The sequence below is a fragment of the Eleutherodactylus coqui genome, chromosome 10 (genome assembly GCF_035609145.1).
Source record: "Eleutherodactylus coqui strain aEleCoq1 chromosome 10, aEleCoq1.hap1, whole genome shotgun sequence".
NCBI classification, from domain to species: domain Eukaryota; kingdom Metazoa; phylum Chordata; class Amphibia; order Anura; family Eleutherodactylidae; genus Eleutherodactylus; species Eleutherodactylus coqui.
The window spans coordinates 142,711,871-142,721,580 of record NC_089846.1 but is presented as its reverse complement, the minus strand read 5'-3'; positions in this window follow the sequence as shown (position 1 = coordinate 142,721,580).

Below are 9,710 nucleotides of genomic sequence, written 5' to 3'. Positions count from 1 at the left end.
TTTTTTTTTTTTTTTAATGCTAAAGTGAAAGTGACTTCTCACTCGGCAGCGGGCCGGCGGCCATGTTTACACTGAAGGTAGTTTTGAATGTGCTACTATTCAGCTGCTGCTGGCTCCGGCTTGTATTCGCAGTCATTGTTACAAGGCCTGATAAAAGGTGAGACATTGACCTGCAGGAGTGCTGCCGTCTAGTAAATGGCGCTGCAGAGGCATCGCTCCATCTACCCATTTGCATGCATTTCCCAGAGGAGCATGCATGGCCTTATAAGTCTTCACGCCTTATAGGTGCTCAACCCAATGGCCCGTTTACACGTAACAATTACCACTCAAAACTTGTTCCAACTAGCGAATTTGAGTAATAATCGTTCAGTGTAAATGGGAAGAAATGGCTGTTCGTTCACTTGTCGTTACCACGGACTTACAGTCAGCATAAAAACTATGGCTGGCCTCTCGTTACGTGTAAAGGCTGCCTGCTCAGCGCTGAACGTAGAAAGTGAAGCCCACGACCCAGCAGGAAGTCCTTCAGTCTAAAGACTCTGCACAAGTGCTACCTTACCAGTTACCTCTGTAAACCCTGCCTGATCTTCAGTTGATACCGTTTACCATCCTCTACCTCTTGCTACACTATTTACACGGGCTACAAGTAGTCTGCAGATCTAGTATTTCCTTGCAGCTGACTCATCATCGCCCTCCAATCTCATTTAGGGTAAGGACACAGTCCCAATTCCAACAATCCTATGGATTTGCCCCAAGGGCCCATGATGACTTTTGACATGAAGATTGCAGTGCCACACTGCAACTATTTGTCAATGACCTCATGCTGTGCCCTAATGCAACGGCTACATGGGGCGCAAAGAATCCCAAACTTGTATGTTTGGTAACATTTCACATGTGACTTTGCCATCTAAGACTGTGATGCAAATTCTGTGTGACTACAACTTGTCTGCTATTAGATGTTTGACAGCCAACTTGCAGTGCTACATCGAGTTCTCCGAAACTTATTGGTCGTGCGACCAACCACACAGCCCTAGAACCAAGTCTATTTGTCTCCAATGGGTTCCTTCAGGCTACCAAGCATCGCTCGTGTGAAAGAACCCATTGGAGACCCTGGGCCTCACATACATGCGACTTGTAGCCCGTGTGGAACAGGCCTAACTCTTAACTTCTATAAGCATTCTGATACGAGTGCCAGGGAGGGCCTGTTCACATTGCTGCAGGCTTTCCGACACGACACAAAAGAGCAGCACTGAATGGACCCATCTGATTTTAATAGGGTTAATCCAGCTTCCGTCACGCCCGCCACAATTTTCCTGAACATATCCTGGAATTTAACTGAAATCTGTGACTAAGGTTCTGAACATTGTGTCGGCAAACTTTACTGTATTTGCTACTGCAGCTAAAAAGCACTAGAAATTAGACTCATCTGTGTCATTGGGGGTCACTGCAAGACCTGGGGTATAGCTGCTGCCACTAGAAGGCGGACACTAGAGGAAGTTAGTCCCTCCTACCAGCTATACTCGTCCTTCAGCTACTGAGCTGAATCAGTTTTAGCTTGGTGTCCGTAGGAGGCAGACCTTCTGCTCAGCAGGTCTTCTCTGCTTCTATTATCTTTTACTTTTTTTCCCCTCTAGGTGGGAGTTGGGGTTGGTCTAACTGCCCTGATTGATCCCAAATGGGGAGGGCAAACAGTGCTACATCAGACACACCGTTATCCCTTCCTCCAAGAAGACAAAATGGAACTAACCACTCTGCTTCTCACCAGCCATGGAGTCACCTAAGATGCCTGCCTGCTCCCCCATATTCAGCAATCTCTTGCCTCTTCAGTGACAGTCGCTGAAACGGAGACTCTGCTGGGGCTGCCGAAGTGAAGAGGACGAAGATAAGGTGAGTTAACGGAATTGGGGGAAGTATGGAGCAATCGCACCTCACTTTCCACACTCGTCGCCTTCCTTTCCTCTCAATACCCCATTTGACTGCATTTTTTTGCCCCCAGTCAGGTATTTACCTGCCCATCTCCACTCCTTTCTCTATGGCTTCAACATCTGTTGTTGCCCTCCACCATGGCCCGTCGCCTCCAGCAGCCCCCTGGTCTACTAGCATGGCACCTCTGTCCTGGATGGAGGGCTCCACACCTCTCTGTACCTTAGTGCTGCACCCCGCACCTCTGCTGGGTTTGCACTGCTGTTCTGCATCCTGTCTGCTGCGCTCTCATGATTTGTGGTCGGGAGGCGGAGGGGGGAGACTTATGGGAATCACAACACTGATACGGATGGAGTTGGAGCTCTCACTAGCCGGCTAGGACATCCTCTGGCCCGACTGACTCCTCTTATTCAGTCCCCGACTTGTAGGCTTATACAGACCACAATAGGAGGCGGGACTTGCTGTCGGTGCGCTGGAGGACGTGGAATTTCCTCCCCCTTGTTTTGCAATGCTATAAGATCTGCCACATCCAGTTCCACCTTCTTGGCCCTCGGATCGTCTCTTCTCACGGCAGCCCTTCATGAAGGGATGTACAGCGGCGTTACCCAGATCCCGCTTGCGGCAGCCTCCTGCAACAGAGTCTCCAGCAGCACCCACAGCAGCTTCTGAGGTTTCTGGTCTACTGCCGGTCCAGGTAGGCTCTGTCCTAGAGGAGTTTTGACCTTGCCATCTCTCCATCGTACAGGCCCTGCATATAAAGGCATGGCAACCTCTGAGACAGGAATCGACTAATAGTCACTGTATAGCCAGTCACAGCCCCCTGTATGGTTAACTATAGAGCAAGTCTGATTGGACTGGGCCCCTGCCGTTCCAGAATATACTAGCAACCTGATTCACCTTTACCCCCTTGTATTAGCTGTAGCAGTAGTTCCTGCGGCAGAGAATGTCCATAACGAGGGGTAGCATAGCTTACTGTGGTCGATACCATTATCCCAATGAGAGCTAGAGGCCAGTTGCCCCCCACCCCTTTCCTGCCTAAGTCTATCTTGGGGCTGGCGCACCCCATATTAGGAAGCACCCGGTGCCTCAACTGTAGTGGGCAAGCTCCCTCTTTTGACAGCTTCCCACCACTAGGGTTGCCACCCGGCCAGTATTTTTTCTGTCAGGCCGGTGCCTGTGTGTGTATGTGTGTGTGTGTGTGTATGTGTGTGTGTGTGTGTGTGTGTATATATATATATATATATATATATATATATATATATATACATACACACATTTTTTTTTTTTTATTACAGGCCAGTATTTTCAGAGCTTGCACTGCCCCCTAGCGGCGGTTACTCTTCTCCGGCAGGGGAAACACAGACCTGCAGAGCCGACAGCTTCCAGGGCCTCCAATGATGCCATGTCATGTGATACATTGTGTGGGAGGAGTCAGGGATCACATGACCACGGGGGGCTAAGTAAATGTAGGACTCTGTAGCTGTGTGTGCCTGCGTGTCAGGATGGATGGATGTGGAACTGTGGGGTTATGGATGGAGTGAGTGAGTGCAGCTGTGTGTGTGGTGTGTGTGTGAGGGTCAGGATGGATATAGTGGAGCTGTGTGTGTGGTGTGTGTGTGAGGGTCAGGATTGATGCAGTGGAGCGGTGTGTGTGTGGGGGGTCAGGATGGATGTAACGGAGCTGTGTGTGTGGGGGGAGGGGGGTCAGGATGGATGTAGCAGAGCTGTGTGTGTGTGGGGGTCAGGATGGATGTAGTGGAGCCGTGTGTGGGGGGGGGTTAGGATGGATGTAGCGGAGCTGTGTGTGTGTGTGTGTGTGTGTGTGTGTGTGTGTGGGGTTAGGATGGATGTAGCGGAGCTGTGTGTGTGTGGGGGGGGGGTTAGGATGGATGTAGCGGAGCTGTGTGTGTGGGGGGGGGTTAGGATGGATGTAGCGGAGCTGTGTGTGTGGGGGGGTTAGGATGGATGTAGCGGAGCTGTGTGTGTGGGGGGGTCAGGATGGATGTAGCTGAGCTGTGTGTGTGGGGGTCAGGATGGATGTAGCTGAGCTGTGTGTGTGGGGGTCAGGATGGATGTAGCGGAGCTGTGTGTGTGGGGGTCAGGATGGATGTAGCGGAGCTGTGTGTGGGGGGGGGGGGTCAGGATGGATGTAGCAGAGCTGTGTGGGGGGGGGGGGGTCAGGATGGATGTAGTGGAGCCGTGTGGGGGGGGTTAGGATGGATGTAGCGGAGCTGTGTGTGTGTGTGGGGGGGGGTTAGGATGGATGTAGCAGAGCTGTGTGTGGGGGGGGGGTAGGATGGATGTAGCGGAGCTGTGTGTGTGGGGGTCAGGATGGATGTAGCGGAGCTGTGTGGGGGGGGTCAGGATGGATGTAGCGGAGCTGTGTGTGTGGGTCAGGATGGATGTAGCGGAGCTGTGTGTGTGGGGGTCAGGATGGATGTAGCGGAGCTGTATGTGTGGTGTGTGGGGGGTCAGGATGGATGTAGCGGAGTTGTGTGTGTGATGTCTGGGGATCAGGATGGATGTAGTGGAGTTGTGTGTGTGATGTCTGGGGATCAGGATGGATGCAGCGGAGTTGTGTGTGTGATGTCTGGGGATCAGGATGGATGCAGCGGAGTTGTGTGTGATGTCTGGGGATCAGGATGGATGCAGCGGAGTTGTGTGTGTGATGTCTGGGCATCAGGATGGATGCAGTGGAGTTGTGTGTGTGATGTCTGGGGATCAGGATGGATGCAGCGGAGTTGTGTGTGTGATGTCTGGGCATCAGGATGGATGCAGTGGAGTTGTGTGTGTGATGTCTGGGGATCAGGGTGGATGTAGTGGAGTTGTGTGTGTGATGTCTGGGGATCAGGGTGGATGTAGTGGAGTTGTGTGTGTGATGTATGGAGATCAGAATGAATGTAGCAGAGCTGTGTGTGATGTATGGAGATCAGGATGAATGTAGTAGAGCTGTGTGTGATGTGTGGAGATCAGGATGGATGTAGCAGAGCTGTGTGTGATGTGTGGAGATCAGGATGGATGTAGTAGAGCTGTGTGTGATGTCTGTGGATCAGGATCGATGTAGTGGAAATGTGTGTGAGATGTCTGGGGATCAAGATGGATGTAGTGGAGTTGTGTGTGTGATGTATGGAGATCAGGATGAATGTAGCAGAGCTCTGTGTGATGTATGGAGATCAGGATGAATGTAGTAGAGCTGTGTGTGATGTGTGGAGATCAGGATGGATGTAGCAGAGCTGTGTGTGATGTGTGGAGATCAGGATGGATGTAGTAGAGCTGTGTGTGATGTCTGTGGATCAGGATCGATGTAGTGGAAATGTGTGTGAGATGTCTGGGGATCAAGATGGATGTAGTGGAGTTGTGTGTGTGCGCGCGATGTGTCGGGGTAAGATGGATGTCCGGTCGGCCCTGCAGTGACAGTTTCGGGACCTGAGGTGGAGAGCAGAGGTATGCACCATGTACTGCATATAATCTTGTATACGTTATAGCAGCTGTACATATAATTACATATATGACATATCTACCTTACATCAACATCACTGTATACAGGGGAGGTATATCTCCTAGATATAGTGATATGGACCATGCGGGTATAACCTGGGTATTTCATGTATGTAATTATATATGTGTAGATTGTCTGTGAGCGTCTGCAGCGTGTTCTCGCGAGTAGATGACATGTGATTCACACTAAACAGCATCTACTCGCGAGAACACGCTGGCCTGGATCCTGCACATGCGCACAGCCGCTGGGTGGGATCCAGGAGACAAAGGAGGAAAACAATGCTGTGATAAGCCACGCCCCCACCACGCCCCCTTTTTAACCTTGCCCGGTATGTTTTCGTGACAAAGGTGGCAACCCTTCCCACCAGCCAGAGTCCCACTTATGTCTGCTGGGGTTTTATTGGGTGATGCGCAGGAACTAGTCCTACTTACCAACAGGTTCCATTCCCGCAGCCTGGTCGTATGTCTGTTTGGGGGGGGGGGGGGGGGGGGGGGTATGGAGGGGATCGGCAGTTGATCGCGCTCCATACAATGCGAATGCCAGCTGGTTCTTACAGTCAGCAACAGCCCCGATAAGCCACCGCTCATTGGAGCTGTTAACCCTTTAAATGCCTCTGTCAATTCTGACAGCAGTATTTAAATCCCCTGACTGATGTTCAGGGATCCCGCACGGCCCCTCCCAATAAGATCGCAGGTTGCCATGGCAGCCGGGGGCCTTCTGAAAGGCCCCAGGGGCCGCCATTGCAGATTGCCTATCAAGCTGTACCTATGGCATGGTTTGATAGAAGGCCTGTCCCATCGCTGACAACTGTGTTTGTATAGAGCGAAGTTCATAAATCAAACGTTGGCAAGTGGGGGCCTGTCTGTGCGTGAGATCCCAGAGCTTACCCCGCCACACTGAGGACAGAATAAAGTTAGAGGGCTTTGAATGCGGCGATGCCAAAATATATATATTGTGCAAAAGTGGAGAAACCTAAATAAAAACCATGAGCGATGAGCGGGCATCCTCAGTAAGGGCAGATACTTCAGCGAGAGTCGTCCTTTTCGAGTACCTGCCCGCTCGTCAGAAAAGATTCGGGTGCCGGCGGGGGAGGGGGCAGATCTATACCGCAAAAATGAGTAAGTTATATAACATATGTACTGCCAAACTGTGCCAACACGAACTAGAGCTCGCCAAGCAGCAGAGCGGCCTTCATGCGCCATGGGGGGGAGGGGGAGGGGGGGGGGGGGGGGGCTGGAAAGCCAAAAATAACCTTGTAATTTGCAACCGTTAAACATCCCTCGTGCCCTCCACAAGAACGCCGACCGGAGCTGAAGAACGGTGGGCACCCCAGCCTCCTGGCCACAATCCAGCTGCACTCCCCTAGGGCCCTCCACGCAGGCAGATCGCCCCCCGAAGGTTCTCGGGCACAGCCAGGATAGGACAGGCTGCGCTTATGTTCACCCGGGCCGTCGGCCATACACCGGGGTGAACGGGCCCTTCGGGATCATCTGGACGGTGCGACTTAGGAGTCAAAAATCACCTCTGGGATTTGCTACAAGAGGGCGGCAATCCAGCGGAAACTTTATAAGAGTTGACCAAAGTTTGTGGCGGCTGCGCTGCGGACATTGCTGCTAAGGACGGATGCTGTGATGGCAACCCTCAGGAAATGCAGTCTCAATCCGTAAGCCCGAGCGTAGGGCGCGCTCACACGTCCGCTGGGGCCGTCCGCCACAATCCCATCTCTGCTCCGCTCTTGAAGCACAGAAACTAAATTAAACCACAAATAAGCGTTTCCATTTCCCCCATTGAAGTCAACGGGCTTTAGAAAAAATGGCGGCTCTCGGTTCGCTTCGCTTCCGTTATTTAAATGAACGCATAAAGCTGCAGAGCGCGGATCTGTGCGGGTGAAACAAACGAACGGAAGCAAACGGGAAGCTTTCCGCTTTTCAGAAAACACATTGAAATTGAATTGAAACAATCTGCGGGAGCGCGGCGTGCGAGCGAATGAAGCGCAATGTACCAGCGGGAGCGCGGCGTGCGAGCGAATGAAGCGCAATGTACCAGCGGGAGCGCGGCGTGCGAGCGATTGAAGCGCAATGTACCAGCGGGAGCGCGGCGTGCGAGCGAATGAAGCGCAATGTACCAGCGGAATGAGTGCGGCCGCGGGCGAATGAAGCGCAATGTACCAGCGGGAGCGCAGCGTGCGAGCGAATGAAGCGCAATGTACCAGCGGGAGCGCGGCGTGCGAGCGAATGAAGCGCAATGTACCAGCGGGAGCGCGGCGTGCGAGCGAATGAAGCGCAATGTACCAGCGGGAGCGCGGCGTGCGAGCGATTGAAGCGCAATGTACCAGCGGGAGCGCGGCGTGCGAGCGAATGAAGCGCAATGTACCAGCGGAATGAGTGCGGCCGCGGGCGAATGAAGCGCAATGTACCAGCGGGAGCGCAGCGTGCGAGCGAATGAAGCGCAATGTACCAGCGGGAGCGCGGCGTGCGAGCGAATGAAGCGCAATGTACCAGCGGGAGCGCGGCGTGCGAGCGATTGAAGCGCAATGTACCAGCGGGAGCGCGGCGTGCGAGCGAATGAAGCGCAATGTACCAGCGGAATGAGTGCGGCCGCGGGCGAATGAAGCGCAATGTACCAGCGGGAGCGCAGCGTGCGAGCGAATGAAGCGCAATGTACCAGCGGGGAGCGCGGCGTGCGAGCGAATGAAGCGCAATGTACCAGCGGAATGAGTGCGGCTGCGGGCGAATGAAGCGCAATGTACCAGCGGGAGCGCAGCGTGTGAGCGAATGAAGCGCAATGTACCAGCGGGAGCGCGGCGTGCGAGCGAATGAAGCGCAATGTACCAGCGGGAGCGCAGCGTGCGAGCGAATGAAGCGCAATGTACCAGCGGGAGCGCGGCGTGCGAGCGAATGAAGCGCAATGTACCAGCGGGAGTGCGGCGTGCGAGCGAATGAAGCGCAATGTACCAGCGGGAGCGCGGCGAGCGAGCGAATGAAGCGCAATGTAACAGCGGGAGCGCGGCGTGCGAGCGAATGAAGCGCAATTTACCAGCGGGAGCGCGGCGTGCGAGCGAATGAAGCGCAATGTACCAGCGGAATGAGTGCGGCGTGCGAGCGAATGAAGCGCAATGTACCAGCGGGAGCGCGGCGTGCGAGCGAATGAAGCGCAATGTACCAGCGGGAGCGCGGCGTGCGAGCGAATGAAGCGCAATGTACCAGCGGGAGCGCAGCGTGCGAGCGAATGAAGCGCAATGTACCAGCGGGAGCGCAGCGTGCGAGCGAATGAAGCGCAATGTACCAGCGGAATGAGTGCGGCCGCGGGCGAATGAAGCGCAATGTACCAGCGGAATGAGTGCGGCCGCGGGCGATACGAAAGCCCCCATTAAATGACGTCAGCAGCAGGATTCCCCCATTTAAGGTCGCTCTCACATGACCGGATATGAATTGTGGAATCGGCGCTCGCCGCCCGCTCGGATGATCCGCCGCGTTCCGCACACACTACAAACATACAGCAGTCACATATTGCAGCTTCTGCGAGTGGCAATAAAACGTTCTATTTTTGCGCGGATTCCTCGTGGGCGTCTTCCATTGAAGTCATCGGCATCCGTCCAACCCACGGCCCATCTGCAATCGACATTACGGACAGGCTGCGGGTACCGGCGTCATCGCCTAGAAATGGCGCTGAAAATACGAATGTAACAAATCTCCACTGCGCACGACCGTGGTTGAGCGTCCGCGGTCATCCGTGACAATTCAGGTATGCGGGATCGCCGGCCGCGGTCACAGACGGGTTTCCGTGGACGGCACGCCCAGACGGGTCCCATGAAGTGCCCAATTCACTGCCATGAGAATAAGCTCATATTGATTCAAGCTGCCGTGCTCCGTAACCGCGGCCGGTCACCGACTAGTTTGACAACCCTGCCTGCCGGCCGCGGGGCGGCTAAAACAATGGTTTGCTGTTAAATTTAAACCAAAAATAAATTGTTTTCCTTGAAATTGCCCATTTCCATCAAAATCCACAGTCGGGCCTCCTGTCCACGGGCGAATTGTCACTGCGTTCCCGGCGGCGATTATCCGGCCGTGACGAACGCAGCGCACCCTTTCGTTGCTATGGAGAGCGCAGCCCCCGTCCACGAGCGGAGGATGATAGTGATTCGCCGTTCGCAGGATGCCACGACTCTCCACGGTGAGACAGGCTGGCAGATAGGCTCACCCCGGAGATCCCTCTGTCGGTTCCTGGGCGGCGGCTCACCACCGCGGGATTTCACCACGGCCGTGGACAGGCAGCCTTAGCGGTGCAGCCC